Source organism: Acinonyx jubatus, chromosome B1 (assembly GCF_027475565.1).
Source record: "Acinonyx jubatus isolate Ajub_Pintada_27869175 chromosome B1, VMU_Ajub_asm_v1.0, whole genome shotgun sequence".
Lineage (NCBI taxonomy): Eukaryota > Metazoa > Chordata > Mammalia > Carnivora > Felidae > Acinonyx > Acinonyx jubatus.
In genome coordinates this window covers 82,117,571-82,135,420 of record NC_069382.1, presented here as the reverse complement: position 1 = coordinate 82,135,420, position 17,850 = coordinate 82,117,571, and the positions used below count along the sequence as shown (strand labels likewise).

General features: G+C 36.5%; 1 protein-coding gene across 7 annotated transcripts in view; it reads right to left on the bottom strand.

The window, feature by feature from the left end:
• Positions 1-17,850, bottom strand: part of INPP4B (inositol polyphosphate-4-phosphatase type II B) — a 761,046-nt gene that overhangs the window by 386,409 nt on the left and 356,787 nt on the right. For 5 of the 7 annotated variants that reach the window (XM_027066653.2, XM_027066662.2, XM_053216924.1 and 2 more), the window contains exon 3: positions 4,345-4,411. The gene's annotated coding sequence lies outside the window, so the exon portion shown is untranslated. Of the gene's footprint in view, positions 1-3,888; positions 3,983-4,344; positions 4,412-17,850 lie in introns of all 7 variants that reach the window. The other 2 variants (XM_027066639.2, XM_053216922.1) reach the window with 2 other exon arrangements.

The window sequence follows — 17,850 nt, the reverse complement described above, 5'->3', positions numbered from 1 at the left end:
GGTCACGATCTCATGGTTTGTGAGTTTGAGCCCCACGTTGGGCTCTGTGCTGACAGCTCAGAGCCTGGAGCCTGTTTCAGATTCTGTGTCTCCCTCTCTTTCTAGCCCTCCCTCACTCTCTCTCTCTCTCTCTCTCTCTTCTTCAAAAATAAACATTTAAATAAATAAATATTTAAAAAAAATTATATAGACCAAGTGTCCAATTACCAAGACTTAATTGATAAACTCAAGTTTGATCTAAATAGGCATCAATAAATAGGGGCTCCTTTAAGTTTGGGATGAGGGATGGAGAAGCAGTAGTAGCTTCTGTGCAGGGGCAATTTTCAGCATCATGTGTGTGTCCAAATCATAAATCAGGGAGGGAGACCCAAAGTAAAGTAAGGCCACAGGGTATGAGTCGCAAGCAGGTGTCCTGGGAATCAGGGTACTCGAACCACTGGGTGCAGAGCCAGGCTTCAGACCTCGAGGACATGGCAGCCAAAACTAAGGACACATTCAGAAACCCAATCAGACTCAGACAACTGATGTGACTGTTGCCTGGTGCTCATGGCCTAAATTTATCTCACCAGTAACCCAGACACCACTGTGGAAGCACGTGGTAAACTCTGCCAGAGGTTCACTCCTTTGGTGAGGTGGTTTTTTTGTTTTGTTTTGTTTTGTTTTTTGGTTTTTCTGTTTGTTTTTGGTAAAAGTAAACAGGAGGGAGTAGAGGATGGGAGGAAAGAGCCATTAACATATCCAGCTGAGTTTTCACTGGCTCTAAGTCAGGGTCACCTTCCACAGATGGGGAGCAAGGAACAGTGCCTGACAACAAGCAAACAAACAAACAAAAGGGGGATTAAAATAATTATCTCAGGAGATACCTGGAACTGCTTCAAGAGATGATATTTAATTGGACATTGAGAGATTGTATATCAAAAATGTGGGGATAGATAAAAGGGAGGGAGAAGAGAAGAGGGGTTGAAGAGGAAAGCAAGAATGAAAGACAAAAAAAAAAAAGAAAATATTGAAAAGAAAGAATGCAAGCAAAGACAAAAAGCTACAAATGTAAAATATACATAAGCAACAGGAAATTGGTTAATCTGAAGGGAGCAGACTGCATGGAGAAGCAGCAGGAAGTGGGTATATTATCACTGAAAGAAATCATTCATAGGGACAACCACTTTGGCATAGGATGTTAGATACAGTGTTTGTCAACAAGGGAATAGGACAATCTGGGTTATCTACTTTCTAGCACTGTTAATTCATGGTTTCACTCAATTAAACAAATATTAATTGAGCAACTATCATGCCTAAGAGCATGAAAAGTGCCGTAATTCAGAAATAATGTCACTATGCCTTTAAGTGGGGTTTATAATCTGAAGAGCAGAATCCAAAATATCTATAAGGAAAAAAAAAGTTTGAGGAAAAGGATTAATCTGCTTTGAGTCTTCGCCTCCAGGGTGCAGAATCAATAAGCACTTTCTGAATGTTTAATATTTGCAATATTCTGTGCTAGATATTATTTTTATGTATTCTCAAATTTAATTTTGTTTCTGATTACTCCTTTCTTTTCTTTCCTTCCTTTTTAGAACTTAATGTATCTAAAGTTGCTACTATATACTAGTCAGTGTGGAAGTTAAAAGACAAATAAAACAGAAACCATGTTGCATGAGATTTAAAATCCCATTTTAAAGATGGGTAAACTGAGATTGAAAATGTTTAGAAAATATGCCCAAGTTCAGACAGGAAATGAGTTGGGGAACAGGGATTTAACCATGGCCTCAACACTTTAAAACCATTGTTTGGGGGTGCCTGGGTGGCTCAGCCGGCTAAGTGTCCATTTTCAGCTCAGGTCATGATCTCGTGGTCCGTGAGTTCAAGTCCTGCATCAGGCTCTGTGCTGACATCTAAGGGCCGGGAGCCTGCTTTGGATTCTGTGTCTTCCTCTCTCTCTGCCCCTCCCCAGCTCATGCTCTGTTTCTCTCTCTCAAAAATAAAGAAACCCTAAAAAATTTTTTTTAAATAAATAAAACCATTGTTCCTATACTGAGCAAAATATAGTCCCTAAAAATTACAATTTCTAAAGATTAAAAGACTAGTCATTTGGTTGAGAAATCCCTCCTGAGAGAGGGAAGAGTAAAGTTCAATTTCATGTCAGATAATATGTTCCCCAGAGGCCAACTCATTTAATGACAGGCGATTATTCAATCTGGCTGAAATATTACCATTTCTATTTTTATCTCTACTTTTATGTTTCCATGTTGGTCTTTTTCTTTCTTTTCTTTCTTTTTCTTTTTCTTTTATTTTTTTAGCCATTTTCAATTAAGATTTCTAATTAGATTCTAAATTTGAGACATCTCTAGTTGAAACCAAATGGCAAAAGTAGTAATTAAAGGACAGCTGTTTGTTGTCTTTCTGGGGATGAAACAAGGCTTTTTGTTTCTAAGTTACGAAATCCTAGGGAATTCTTCATGTTTTTATCTTACTGTTTTAATAATAGTTAACTGAATTGAAAGATGCTGAATTGATCTAAAAAAGTCAATACGCTTTCCAAGACAGATGCTGAGAACCTCTCTTCTGGAATAAGTTTAGGTTAACTCTAATATTCTGGCTTACTGAAATTTTCATTGTTATAAATACAAAATCTCCACATTTTATACAAAATCAAATAATTCTTTAGGTGCTACAGTAGGCACTACCCCAAGTCATTTTCCTAACTTGAAGACTTTTTAAAATTATGACAATTTTATAAACCAACAAGAATAAGCATTTTCAATGGAAAGGAATAAGATTCAGAGCAGCTGAGATGCAAAATTTCTCTTATGGTTTTCTTTTGCCTGATTTGAGAGAACAAATATTATTAATACTGATACTGAAAATTATTTAGTAAGACTTTACTCCATAATATTTTCACATGAAAAGTATGATGAAGATTTGAAGCAATTAACCATATAATTCAGGTCGAGAAAAATCTTCTGCCTGAAAAAGCTAAACCACTGAAGCAGACAGATTTTTTTTCTAGCTTGAATCATCTAGATTATAATAAAATTTCTAATATCATTTAATGTGCATAGCCATTAAATAGGTCAAATTACCTAAAAGCAGGCCAGCCTCAGAAGTATAGGGAACCTCTTAAAATGCATATTTCCAAGAAAGAAACTTCTAAAACATTTTCTAGTGTAAACCTGAAAATAGCTTTGGGAAATGCCAGATTAAATAAAGGTATACACACATATAGACATAGACATATATGTTTGTTTGGTTATTTACTATTTATTATAGGTTCTCAAAACCTCTACTGTGTTACAGCTCCTGAGAGTGTTATAGTACTCAGGCAATTTCAGAATTTCTTGACTCCAAACCATTTTATTCAGAACATGTCACAGAACTAGTGTTCAAAGAAGTGAACATATTGAGGACCTCTTTCCACAATCCTAAGACATTTACGTAGTACTTTGGCAGATGCAGGAAGGTAGGGTTAGATGGCAGATTTAAAAGCATCTATATCCAGAGAACCAGGAGAGAAGACTAAATGGCATTGCATAGAAATGCCAAAGGCAGAAAGTAGCCAAGCTGACCTGGGACAAAGTCCCCTTACCAAGGCCATTGAGGCCCTATGGGACTAGGCCACTTCCCATACTCATTTTCATCCAATTATCAATCCGGCTTCCTCTTACTCCTCTCTCTAGCTTTGTGACTTTGGTATAGCTACTTTATCCTCTTACCAATTATTATGTTTATTCACTGCTATTCCATCTTCCTGGGACTCTTCCCTACACTTCAGCTCTTAGTTTAAGTGTCATTTTCCAGAGAAATACCCTCTGTTTAGCAAGTCCACAATAGATTCCTCCCTGTCTCCCAATACTTTCTCCCACAAACTCTGCTATTTCTCTTCATTGCACTTACCACAGTTTTCATTCATATATTGATATTTCCTTATTTATTACATGTCACCTCCACAAGCTCCTTGAGGGCAGCAATGGACCATGCCTGTTTTGTTCTGTAAAATCACCAATTACCCCACAATGAGCGTTTGCCATGTAACAGGCCTTTAATGAATATGTGTTGATTTAATAATAATAATAATAATAATAATTATTATTATTATTATTATTAAATTCCTTCATATTTATATCTAGGCCTTGCCTAATTGAAACCCTCAAAATTAATTTAATATATGCATAGATATCAATTCCTCTTTAGGATATGGTCAGCCAACTATAACATGCAGTTACACAAAATCTAAGACACCAAGCTGGCACTTTTGTAAAAATATTTTTTTAATGATAGGGGCTATAATTTTGAGTTCATTATCAATCTAAATAAACATTACATGTTAATTACTGAGACCCACCATTATACCTGCTTTGCTGTTGTATTCCACAAATTGCTCTGGCTCTTCTATAATTGCTTTGCTGACTTCAGAGCTCTGTAAAGGACAAAGGACAAAATGTTAGAATGTAGTGTTTCACTGGGAACCTCCCTTGCTAAAGCATACCTGGCTAAAATTTTAATATGTTCATAATGCCCATCATTCCAAACTTGAGGACTTACCATCACAACGTCATGGGACATAGCCTGAGTTACTTGGTTGCCTGAGTTACTCATACCCTGCACATTCCAATGAAAGGTCCATCTTCAGGATTGGCCTTTGGCTAGTTCCTGGAAGATAACCTCTGAGCTCTTGGAATAGTCTGCCTGATAAAAGAGTTTTTGTATGCCTGCGCCTTGGCGGAGTCTGACCAGGTACATTGATGGTAAACACCTGTTTTTTGCTTGGGAGCAAAAGGGGTGGCTAAAGCCTGAGTAGCTGAGGTTAGTCAGCTGGTGCTGCGTGCTTATGTGATTGACCCCTAATGAAACTACAGGACTGACCTCCATTAAAACTCTAGAGACCAAAGCTTAGTTGAGCTCCTTCCCTGGCTGACCACACTTCACATGAGTTGTCACACATTGTTCTTGGGAGAACTAAGCACATCCACGTGTGACTCCACTGAGAGGGAACACCTGGAGGTTGGCAGAGGGACTTTGCCTCATGTGCCTTTCCCCTTTGCTGATTGTAATCTGTTTCTTTTCACTGTAATAAATCACGACTATCAGTGTAACAGCTTTTCTGAATCTTGGGAGTTCTTCTAGCAAATCATCAAGCCTGAGAGTGGTCTTGGGGACTTCCCCCATACGTAACTACCCTATGAGGTAGATACTATTATTACCCACCTTTCATGGGCAGAGAAATTGGCAAAGAAGGGTGAGGTAACTCAAAGTCCCATGGCTAATTTAAGTGTCAGTATTTAAATGTGAACCCGATGATCTGGTTCCAGAGATGGAGCATTTTACATATTTTATCAGTTATGTCATGTTGTTTGCCAAAATATTTGTTATTATCTGTCATTCAATATGTGTATCAAAAAATGCCACCTGGTCTTTTTTATTTTTATCAGGAATAATTTTCACATTGAAAATTTATTAATTATCGAGATTTCATTTTATCTTCCAAGAAGAGAACAATAACTTGTATTGTTAAAGTTGTTCTTTAACCATTCTACTTTAATCAAAGCAAACTTTCCTCCAGTCCTATCAATAATGCAGATGTGACATAAGATTTTCTCATTTACATTCTCATCTATCTCTCCCCATTCTAAATGTTTTTTTTTTAATATGAGGCCTGAAAAATACAGAGTCAACTTTGTATCATACCAGTATTACTTAATTTAGGAAAAACAAAACACCTTATTGTAATTTTTAAGATTTATGATTTTTGTTTAATATTTATTTATTCTTGAGAGAGAGAGAGCACAAGTGGGGGAAGGTCAGAGAGAGGGAGATGCAGAATCTGAAGCAGGGTCCAGGCTCTGAGCTGTCAGCACAGAGTCTGATGCGGGGCTTGAACCCACCAACTGTGAGATCATGACCTGAGCCAAAATTGGACACTTAACCGACTGAGCCACTCAGGCACTCCACGATTTTTGATTTCTTAAAAATGTTTATTTATTTATTTTGGGAGAGGGGAGGAGGGCAGAGAGAGAGGGAGAGAAAAGATCCCAAGCAGGCTCCACTTGGGGCTCAATCCTATGACCGTGATATCATGACCCGAGCCAAAACCAAGAGTCAGACGCTTAACCAACCAAGCTACCCAGATGCCCCTGAGATATGTAATTATTTGAGTCTAATAGATCTGGAGTTGCTTTTAAGGTAAGTGCTAGATAAAAATAGTTTCAGAATAGGAGAAAGCATGAGGCTTCTGTTGATATTAAAGAAATGCAAACCATCTACTGATTTCTAAACACAAAAGAGAAAAATAATTTACCAATTGTGTAGAAAAGTTGTGAGTTTTCATTCAGGAAGACTTTGCAAAAAAAATGCTTTTCTCTAATTTGTCATTGGCATTAGGTGGATGAGGTAGTAGCTTTATTCTAACACTTGAACAAAACTATAATGCATTCTCTTATCTTTTTTTTTTTTTAACTTGCCCAAGGCTCAACATTGTATTCTGTTGTACATACAGTGGATGCCAGTGTGTTGCTTTTATCACTGAAACATACTGCACATCTCTTGATATTTTGAGGGGTCATTATATCTGCAAAGGTAATGAGTCTACCTTGCAATGCATACGTGCAGAGGTCAGTGTAGTCTCAGATGACCCGTAGTGTCCAAACACTATTGTATTTTGAAACAATTTTCAAAAATACAAAAAGCATACAGAGCAAGGGCAACACTGCACACAGTGATGATGAAATACATCAAACGTAAACTGGATAATTGTACAAGTCCAAGGAATAAAAGTTTATGATGCAGAAGGACCAACTGTGTTATTTGAGCCCGAGTCTTTCAGATTCATTTTATCTCCATTTATGGTGTTATCACTCATCAACTCTCATCATGTAGCAAGAACCAATATTTACCCAAACCCATCAAAGTGTATGGTCACCTTAAATAAAGATCCTACGGAGTTAATACAGACCAAAAGCCTTAACACAGATCATCACCTTGACAATACATGATAAAGTATGTCATGCTTTAATTAGGACATAAAAGATTTTTTTTTAAGTTGAAAATGCAAAATTCTATTTTGAACAACTCCTGGATGTTAAAGTGAATTGAATGTTACTGATTAGAATTAATATATGGTAACATAAAAAATCAGAATAAACTTTATTATGTTCCACCTTATGCTATAGAGGTTGGTCCTTTCTTTGGTTCCTATCTGCATTCCCTTTGTGGCCCCAAATGATAATTTCATCACTCATATTCTGTCTCCTTCTACCCTAGTGATCTGGTGTGATGGTCACATAGCTAAATTCAAAGCTAGCTATTTCCATGTTGCCCCATGAAAGAAAGCTGGGCTTCAGGTGGCTTGCTGTTGTTCCCAGACAGCCTGGGTGAGTCCAGGTCAAGAGCCCCCATCAGTGAGAGGATTGGGGATATTGGGCCAAAGGCAAGAGCTGAGTGGAATGGAGTTTAGAAAAGATCAGGGAGAGAGCATGCTGTGTCTGTCAGGAAATTGTATGATATGAAGGTCCTCATCGGTTCTGAAAATCTTACACATCCGTCCCCTAAAAGATCCAGCAGTTAAAAAACAAACAGAGAAACAAAACTGCAAAGTGCCCTCGGGTAACTGCAAAACAGTCAGAAAGTAAATACAGGAAGTGAAGAGGAAACCACACAATGTTAATAAAAGCTACCTGTTTTATAGGCTGTTGTAAATATTTAGTTAAGGCCACACAGCTACGAGGAGCAAAACCTGTATTCAAACCCAAACAGTCTGCTTCTTGGACTCATTCTCAGAACCACTAGACCAGGTTGCCTTTCCAGGAAGGCCTTGTGTGCTATGCTAAGGTTAGACCTTGCTTTCCAGGAGATGTTGAAACTATGTAGATTTTATGCAAGGAAATAAGATGATCAAGTTTGTGTTTCAGACAGAATATTGAGAAGCTGTGAGAAATATAGCCTAGAGGAGATTAGAGGGATTAATTTGGGGGCTTTTCCAAAGCTTTAGTAACAGATGACCAAGACCTGATTTAAAGCAGTGGTGATAAGAATAGGAAAGGATGGATCTCGGAGATATTTAAGAGGTAAAGTGGACGTGGTGATTTATTTTTGTGGGCAGTAAAAAGAGATAGTACTTGGTTTCTCTAAAATCAATATAGACATGTACACTATGCAACTTACTGATTTTGTTAGTTTAGAAATTCAACCCTTTAAATTGACTTTTAAGGGTCAATTTTGCTTTTGGGGTCTGCTTTTGCTTTTCTAGTTTTCTGTGTCTTGGCTTGCGGTATCAATATAAACTAATAGTCCAAATATGTAAATATACACAGAAAATAACCACTAACTAGTACCAATGGAGAGAATCAAATATTTGAGAAATTTTTCAATCCACTGTTCTGTCCAAAAGTAAGTCTTCCAGATACAATGTAACTATGCTCTAATATTAAATCTAAAAAAAAAGCTTCATATACATATATATGTATGATATACATATAGTTGATATACATACAGTTTTTAAAATCTATAATTAACTGCCCCTAGAATAGATGTGAAATTTAATTCCACCTCCAAAAGCAAGTTTTCAAAATCTTACTTTTGTCCCCTAATTCTCATCCCTTATTCTAAAGGCAAAGTAGAATTTAGCAAACAATGAAATTATTGTCAATATGATCTTCACATTAACTAAAAAACTACAAAAAAATCCGTTAAAATTAATAAAATGATTCAAGAAAAGTCTCGGGATGCAAGGTGAATTTGTAACAATAACTTTCCACATAATAGCAATAAACAAAGTAAAATTTTCAAAATAAATGAATGCAATTCCCAATAGCATTAATAATCTTGAATCACTACAGCAGTAACAACAAAATCAATAACCTACTTGTGAATAATTAGGTAAAGAAAATTATAAAAAGCTATAAAGAGAAATAAGGAACTATAACAAATGCATGAGTAGGAAAGTATTTATAAGATTAATATCACTCCTTCCCAAATTAATTTATATTTTTAGCATAATTCCAATCAAAATTCTAATGGACATAATTTTGGAACCTGTGAACACTTTCTATATTTCATTTGAAGAAAGAGTCATAAATCATAACAAAAAGTATTTTTTTAAGTTTATTTATTTATTTTCAGAAATAGAGAGTGGGGAGAGGGGTAGAGAGAATGGGAAAGAGAGAATCCCAAGCAAGCTCTGTCCTGATAGCACAGAGCCTCATGAAGGGCTCAAACTCACAAACCCCTGAGATCATGACCTGAGCAGAAATCAAAAGTCCTATACTTAACAGACTGAGTCACCCAGGCACCCAACAAAAATTCTGAATATGAATATTAAAGGGAGGTTTTGCTCTAATAATACAATATATTGTTGTGACACATATAACACAGGCAGAATTGGTTAGAAATTATGTACAAGTTAGTAAAATATAAGGAAATAATAAGCAATTATAATTAGGAAAATATAAGCAGTTCTAGAAACACCCTACTTAATGCATTCATTCAACAAATATTTAATGCCTGTCATATACCAAGCATTATGTCCCTTAAAGGGACAACATAATTCCTGCTATCAGAAAGTTTGATGGAAAAAAATTAATAACAATTTTCATTATGGTAGAAATTGAGACAAATGGGCATAGGATTCTATGGATGCATAATATAGGAAGGAAACCTAAATTCGGTGTATGATTAAATGAGCACCACAAATTAATGAGAAGGAAAGGATTTGTTTAATAATGTTTAGATAATTGCCTAACTTTTTGGAATAAAATCAAATATGTCCCATTAGACATAGATATAAATTCCAGATGTATCATGGAATTAAATACAAATAAAATGCAACATAAAAAAATAAAAATGGAATGAATTACATGTGTTTTTGAAGAGGTCAACTGTACTTATGAAGCTTGTAAGTGCTAAAAGAAAAAAATTAAAGCAAAGCAGATCTGAAATTATTTTGCAACAAATACAATGCACCAAAATCTCTCTCTATATACATACTGAATACCAAAACATCAAAGGATACTTCACAATGAAGAAACAACTCATTAACAAGCATATGGAAAAACGTTCAACCTTACATTAGGACTCAAGGAAATAACCATTAAGACAATGGTTGACAATATTTCATCTAAAAAATTGGCAAAGAAAAAAATTTCATGCTTAATGCCATGTTGAAATTGCATTGAATGCCACTTACCTACAACCTTTAAGAGCTCTAAAGGTATTCCCACCCTGGCCCAGAAAATCTAGGAAACATTCTTACCATATATAATTAATACAAAATGCTTATTTGCGCTACACCGATTTTAACACCATTAAGTCATAATAACCTTTTGATAAGTGACTATCACATCATCATGATATTACAGGTACCATACCAAGTACATAGAAAGCATGCAATAAATGTAATGAATGTTGAATAGAAGAATTAATGAGCTTTTTTCTTCATCAGTAAAGTAAACAAAAGTGTGGTGCTGGCTTCTCAAAAAAAATGTTCTTAGACTGATCGAGTAGTTCTAAATCTGTGTTTCTATAGAATGTAAATAATTTATTTTATTTACTTTTTAATTACAATAATTTATTTTTACAAAATAATCCTAAATATGAAAACAATTATATACACAAAGACTTACTACAATATGACTTAAAAAGAAAAATGTATAGCCTAAAGATTAAGCAAGAGAAATCTAAAAAATGTTATGTAATATTAATTTGGTGAAATATTACATAATCTTTAAAAAGAAATTTAAAATTCAGGTTTAAAAAGGCTTATGCAAAAATGTTAAATGTAAAAAGCATGTTTTAAAGTTGTATATTTTGTGCTTCAGACTCTGTCTCTCTCTCTCTCTCTCTCTCTCTCTGTTCCTCCCCCACTCATGCTCTGTCTCTGTCCCTCAAATAAATAAATAAACAAACAAACAAACGTTAATTTTTTTTTTTTAAAGGGGCTGCCTGGGTGGCTAAGTATCTGACTTCAGCTCAGGTCATGATCTTACAATTTGTGAGTTCGAGCCCTGTGCTGACACCTCAGAGCCTGGAACCTGCTTCAGATTCTGTGTCTCCGTCCCTCTCTGCTCCTCCTTCACTCGTGCTCTGTCTCTCTCCGTCGCTCAAAAAATAAACAAACGTTAAAAACATTTTGAAGTTGTATATTTCGGGGGTACCTGGGTGGCTCAGTCAGTCAGGCATCAGACTCTTGGCTTAGGCTCATGTCATGATCATGCAGTTTGTGAGTTCAAGCCCTCACGTCGGGCTCTGTGCTGACAGTGGAGCCCCCTTGGGATTCTCTCTCTTTCCCTCCCTCTCTCTCTGCCCCTACGGTACTCATGCTCCCTCTCTCTCTCTCTCTCTCTCTCTCTCCCTCCCTCCCTCTCTCAAAATAAATAAATAAATAATCAAATTGTATATTTTGTACATAACAGGTATAGTGTAGCAGGTAAGACAGCAGGTATAGTGTAGCAGGTAAAACCCCATCTTCTCTAATCCTTAACTATCTCTATGAGCAAGTTATTTCACCTATTTAAGCTTCAGTTCCTCATTTATAAAATGGAAATGTAGGAATGATATTGCCTATCTCGAAGTGCTGTTATTTGTAATTAAATATCAAATTAGAAAAAAATCAAATTAGAAAATTCAAATAATGTTAATAGTATCAATCATACAATAAGCATTCAGTAATTGAAGCTATAGCTTTCATTTTAACTGTCAAATAAAACCAAACCAATGCAAACCAGAAAGGGTAGCTGCAATAGTTGGCAGCTATGTGCAACGTGTTGGCAATAGTTTTTGTATGGTGGATTTGGCTGTTCAGAACCTTGGGTACACATCTTCTATGTTTGGGAAATGCCCCACCTTACAAGTTCATACACCACCAGGATGGATGGCCAGAAATCCACTTCCAGCTTTTCCTTACGTGTTAAGAGTCTAAATTATCCCTAATGTGGTATAAGTTAGGGTGGAAGCATGTGTCCGAGGCTTTTCTGATAAGATACTGTTATTCAAGGCTTCAGTTCTGAAGCATGTGATCCACAGAACTTGGAGACCCATTCTAAGAGTTGACATTTCTGATCTCAAGACAGTGGGGGCAGAGGATCTACCATCTGGCCCACATCAGTGATGTGAGTGGTAGAGCCTGTGCCAAAAGCAGAAACTGGAGGTTTGTTGTGGAGTGGTACTCCTTTGGATTTGGGTAGGCTAAAAACTCTGAGCAGGAAGCCCCCACGCCTGAGCCTCTGTTCATTAAGACTTTAATGGGTCCTATACAATTTTGTCTTCATGAGCCCTTCTTCCATCATGCATGGGTGGGTGCATGTGCACGTGCACACACACATACACAACCTCTCTCTTTCTCTCTGTCTGCAAATAGATGATAGACAGATAGGTAGATAGAGAGAGAGATAGATGATAGGTAGATGTGCATATGTAATTACAGCTTATGACTACATTGGTATAAAGATAAACATAATATTATGTAGCACAATTTTTTCGAAGTAAAAATTCTTTTTTTCTTCAGTTCTTAAAAGAAATTAAAACATTTTATTGGGCCTCTAAAAGCATTGAAGGTCATTGACACTGTGCCCACTATACCTGATAGAAAAGCCAGCCCACCCTATTGCTATCAGATGAATTCTTATAAACTAGCTGATTGGCAGCTATGAAACCTGATTATACAGATGGTGAAACTGCAGTGAAATTTTTACTTTTTTCAACTTTTTTGAGGAATTTTCAACTTCTTTAAAAAAAGCATGTATTGAAAATGATACATGAAGAAGAAGAAGAAGAAGAAGAAGAAGAAGAAGAAGAAGAAGAAGAAGAAGAAGAAGAAGAAAATCTGGCCAATAATGTATCATCAGTAGGTCATAGCATTAAATGCAAACTTTATATACATATCTCAGAATCTCAAGCTAGAAAGGGACTGTAAATATTATTGTGGAAAAAATGTCACTGAGTCCAATCCCTCATGTGCCATTTAAATCACCTCTGACCAAGATGTCATGGCCAATGATACTGGGCTCAGTAGTTCACTATCTCAGGAAGAAAATCAGATATTCTATTTCTTCATAGCTTTGACAGCTAGAAAGTTCTTCTTTAATCTTGAGTCAAAATATATATGTCTGAAGCTTCCTTTTCCCCTCTGAATGCATCTCCAACATCTTAGTATTCTTTATGCTCCCATTTTAAACACCCAATATCAGTGCTTTGGAATCGTTGCATAGTAACCCTGCTCAAAAGACCCTTATATCTACTGCATACTTACTAATTTGATTCTGCATCAGTCTACCATTCTTCTGGGTAGCCTTTGCACCAGAGAAGAGATAGGAATTGCTAAATCAGAGGCACTGTCTCTTCTTTCTCTTGAGATCACAAACTCATCATTTCCTTGACTCCCATCAGAGGAAAACAAAGTTACACTGGGCCATAGTTTGGAAAGAAATTTGGAACCTAATACAAAATGCAGACATTAGTGTTTGGAAAGGAAAACTTCTCTTGTGATTTGTTTTTCTTGAAGCAGATAACTAAAACAGAATAGTGAAAACTGTATAAACCTGGGAGTCTAGAAATACAGATTCTAAGTCCTGGTTCTGCTACTTATTCCTCTGTAATCCATAAAATCCAAATCTCTCTGTTCCTTTAGGGATGTTTTAGACTCCTAAGATTGATTACTTGACTTCTAATAATGATCCCTAAGTCATTGGCTAAGCAAAGAAGCAAAATTAAAATAAAACTGTTGAGCAATGTAACCTCATTTGTATTTAAGATTTCCAGTAACCAGTGAACAGAAGTATTCAGTGGTATTGAAATAAAAAATGTACCATTGTTAGCTAGCATCCTGATTGTCATCAGTTATTTTTTTCTGCTCTTGGAACCTTACAGATTCATATGCCCCATCTCACAGAGAAGAGTTGCCATCACCTGAAAAAACACAGAAATACCATGTAGACATAAGTGAAGATAAAACCTATGCCTATATTAACTGAAAATCCTTTCCCTTAATTCACTCATTTGAAAGATACTGGGTTCCTGTATAAGTTATGGTAATGCTTGCTTTTGTAAGAGCTGTCCATGAAATCTCAGTCTGGTTTGTATTATCTCATTGATCTGAGAGGGCATGGAAGGAGGCCTGAGGAGGGCATGGAAGGAGGCCTGTTTTATGAAGTCCTCCAGGCACTCATGCTGAGAGAGACTCCATCATCTTGCAGGCAAGTGTCTTAGTCACCCTGAATATGGAAATCCAACAGGGAAATGAGGAGAGAGAGAGAATGATGATCACATGAGAGCCTTTTATGGGCCAGGTCTGGAAGTGTCACATGATTCCCCTGGGTGAAAGTGGGTTGAGCAGTCATAACTCTATACCTTGGGACAGAACCAGGATCTCTGATGGAGAGCTGACCATCTCCATCACAGTCCACTATGAAGATTTTATGAGGCTCAATTAGTCCAAGGAAGGTTGCATACATTTGTCTATACCAATGGTAGATACATAAATAATGAAGAAAGTAAAACAAATGATTTGGTAATAAAGACTTTGGCATCAAGAATAGTTGAAGACAAGAGGATAATCAGAATGTGGTTATAGCCTGCCCACACATTAGGGAGGACAGACAACAGGGGTCCGGGAGAAATGTAGTTCTGTGTGGGAATTATCAGAAACATCTTGAAGGCAAAAGTCATATTAGAAAAGGGAATTTCTAGGGTTGTTATTTTCACTGTAATATGATAAAATATACATATGCTCCTCAGGCTGGAGGACAGGATATTTTCTATGTGGATTTTGTCTCAGCCATTATTAAAATGGCTTTTGTTTTGTGGCTTCTGCAAATGTCCTCTGTCTGGAGGCACCTTTCATTAGGTGGTTACCTGTTGGAACTTTACCAACCCAACAAACCCTTGTCATATATATGCCAGGAAGAATATTGTCTCCCCTTGGAACTCTCATATTATTTATATTATGGTGGCTTGTTATGTGGTTATTTATTTATATGTTGTTATATTAATCTACTTTTTCTGACTACACACATTGTAACTTAAAGTGTTATTGAGTGAAAAATTGAAATGGTGAACTGATTTATACATTAAACAAGTTCTTTTTAAACGCGTTGTACCAGAATTGCTTGGGGATTCGAGTCTCAGTCAGTATAATTGGGGCATTTTGCATTTCTAAAAAGCTCCCAGATGATTTGATTTCATCAGCTTTGGGAAAACAGATGACTAATTCTACTGAATCTGAGGTGAAATTGTTAAACCACATTTTAGACAAAAACACAAAGAGATCAGTGGTTTTAATTACCTCAAATACATTGATAGGCATATGATTTTAGCACTGGAAAGTTTAGAGAGGACTGGGATCTATTTCCTGGGAAAAGTGAATAAAACTTCTCAAGAAGGGAACATCTATCTATTGCATTTTTTGTATCCTAGTGCATAGGAAGTAGTAGAATAGATGACTATGAGTGAGTTCCAAAGTAACCATCATCACAGTAACATCACCTTTGGTACTGTCATACAAGTGAGGAAACAAAAGAAATAGTTAAGTATTAGAGAAAAAGACAGATGGCAGCAATATGTGGGCATTAGTTGGGAAATCATTTTAAATTAAAATAGAGAAAGTCAATAGCCTGCAAGAATCCTAGTGATTGCTTACCAAGTCCCTTACTACAAGCCCAGAAGAAAAAAATGCATGCTGGGGATTAAAATTACAGGCATGTATAATATAGGAAAACAATAATATTGGAAAGGAAAAGATACCTATTTTTGTTATTTAAAGTTCGACCAGCTCTATTCATTTTGAGAAAATACAGCTTTCAAATTTTGCTCTTTTGAATAGCTTCGTGCACGAGCAATACATACTACCAGTCAAATGCCATAAACTGTCACCTGTTAAAAATCATCTTTCAAAAAATGGAAGGACAGGCAGAGTGAGGATGACAGGAAAGCCCTCAAAAGAGCCAATAGATCCAGTAATATCTGGGAATAAAATGTTTTCCCCCCAAACAACTTGTAAGATTACTTTTCAAGAAATGTCAAAACAAATAAAAACACATTTTAAAGAATATATCAAAGAAAAAGAGCCAGCTACAGACTCCATGAATTCATGATTATGGTCCAACAAAGAGAACACTTAGGATTTAAGGTCAAAACAAAACAAAACAAAAGAACAGACATAAACTGATAGGCTGCTTCCTTTGAAAGGTAAAATTTGAGGAGACACCACACATTATCTGCACTTCTAATCTACCATTTCAGAAGTGCAGAATAAAATAATATACAAGTTATAATTTGTGGATTATACAAAAATCTAATGATATAAGTTAGCGTTTTTAAGCATTTATATATTCAAAGGCTGTGCCTTAAAACACTCATTATTATTTATCTTTGCTTTAGTTGTTTCCATATTAGATAGGGCTGACTAAAGTCCAATAGATCAAGGCCAAACAAAGCGGGTCAAGAAGGGGCGCCTGGGTGGCTCAGTCGGTTGGTTGGGCAGCCAACTTCGGCTCAGGTCATGATCTCACGGTCCGTGAGTTCGAGCCCCGCGTCCGGCTCTGTGCTGATAGCTCAGAGCCTGGAGACTGTTTCGGATTCTGTGTGTCTCTCTCTCTCTGACCCTCCCCCATTCATGCTCTGTCTCTCCCTGTCTCAAAAATAAATAAAACGTTAAAAAAAAATTTAAAAAAAAAAAGAGGGTCAAGAACTAAGAGACCAGAGTGACTTCTCCTAAAGGAGATGGGACCTAGGAAGGTATTGAGATACATGCTCTTACAGAGTTCTTAAGTGCAAAAGGGAAACCATGACTTGAAAATCCACATGGTTCCATAAAGAGATTCAGAAGCTTGGGTTATTTTTGAGCAGCAGAGATGCAGAGATCAGTGTAAAAAATTCAGAACATTACTGGGTTTAGTTTCAGTGTGGCTCCATGATTGTAGACTGAAAGGCTGGTACTGAAGTTCCCTGAAACCATGCTGTGCCAGGGCAGCTGATCCAGTCTGTGAGGTGACCCCCAAATCTGCATTTAGTGGCATCCCCTTATTAGCCTGAATTTAGCCATGGTGAGAGTATTTATACCTTGAAAATGGATCAACACTAAAAATTTGGACTTTTGTTTTCTAGAGAGCCAGTTTCTCAGCACACTATGGCCCTACAGAGACATTTTCAAGACTTCTACATATTAGGACCCTAAGAGAACGAATTAGAGGAGACATACTAAATAAAATCCAAAGAGGATAATGATAGAGCTCTGAACCTAGATTAGATGTTGTCTAATTATATGATAAAATACCTCTGAGATAGTTATCCTATTCAGGGAGGTAAAGGTAATTAAAATTTGCATGAATATGAGATGTTTTTGGTAGATCCAGCGATAGATGACTTCATATCTCTCACTACAGGAGTCTCTCTAACAAAAAATTCAGAAGAGTATGTTAGAAAAACAAATTCCTGGACCAAAATCAAAAGGGAGAAGATACTCAGATGCAGCCATAGGTACCTGTGCAACACAAAATAGAGAACAAAAGGGACCAATTTAAGAAGCAAATTAAACTGTTTAATCCTCATCTGAACCTTCCACCCAAGTGTAAGAGAACAACAGAGACAAATCACTCTCATTTAAAAAAAAAAAAAAAACAGGCAGAAGAGGTTCCGGTTCAAGCCAGTGACATAGGAAAACTCTGAACTCACCTCCTTAACAGAATGCACCAAATTGCACCTATTAATAGAATAGTTTCTCCTGAAGAAGAACAGAGGTCTGAATGACCGAACAGCTACTGAACAAGGAAAGGTAGAACAGATAAAGAGAAACCAAGAGAACAGCAAGAGAGATGAAGATACATAACAAAGGAACCCCCCCCCCTGATGTTGTGAATAGCATGGGGGGTGGGG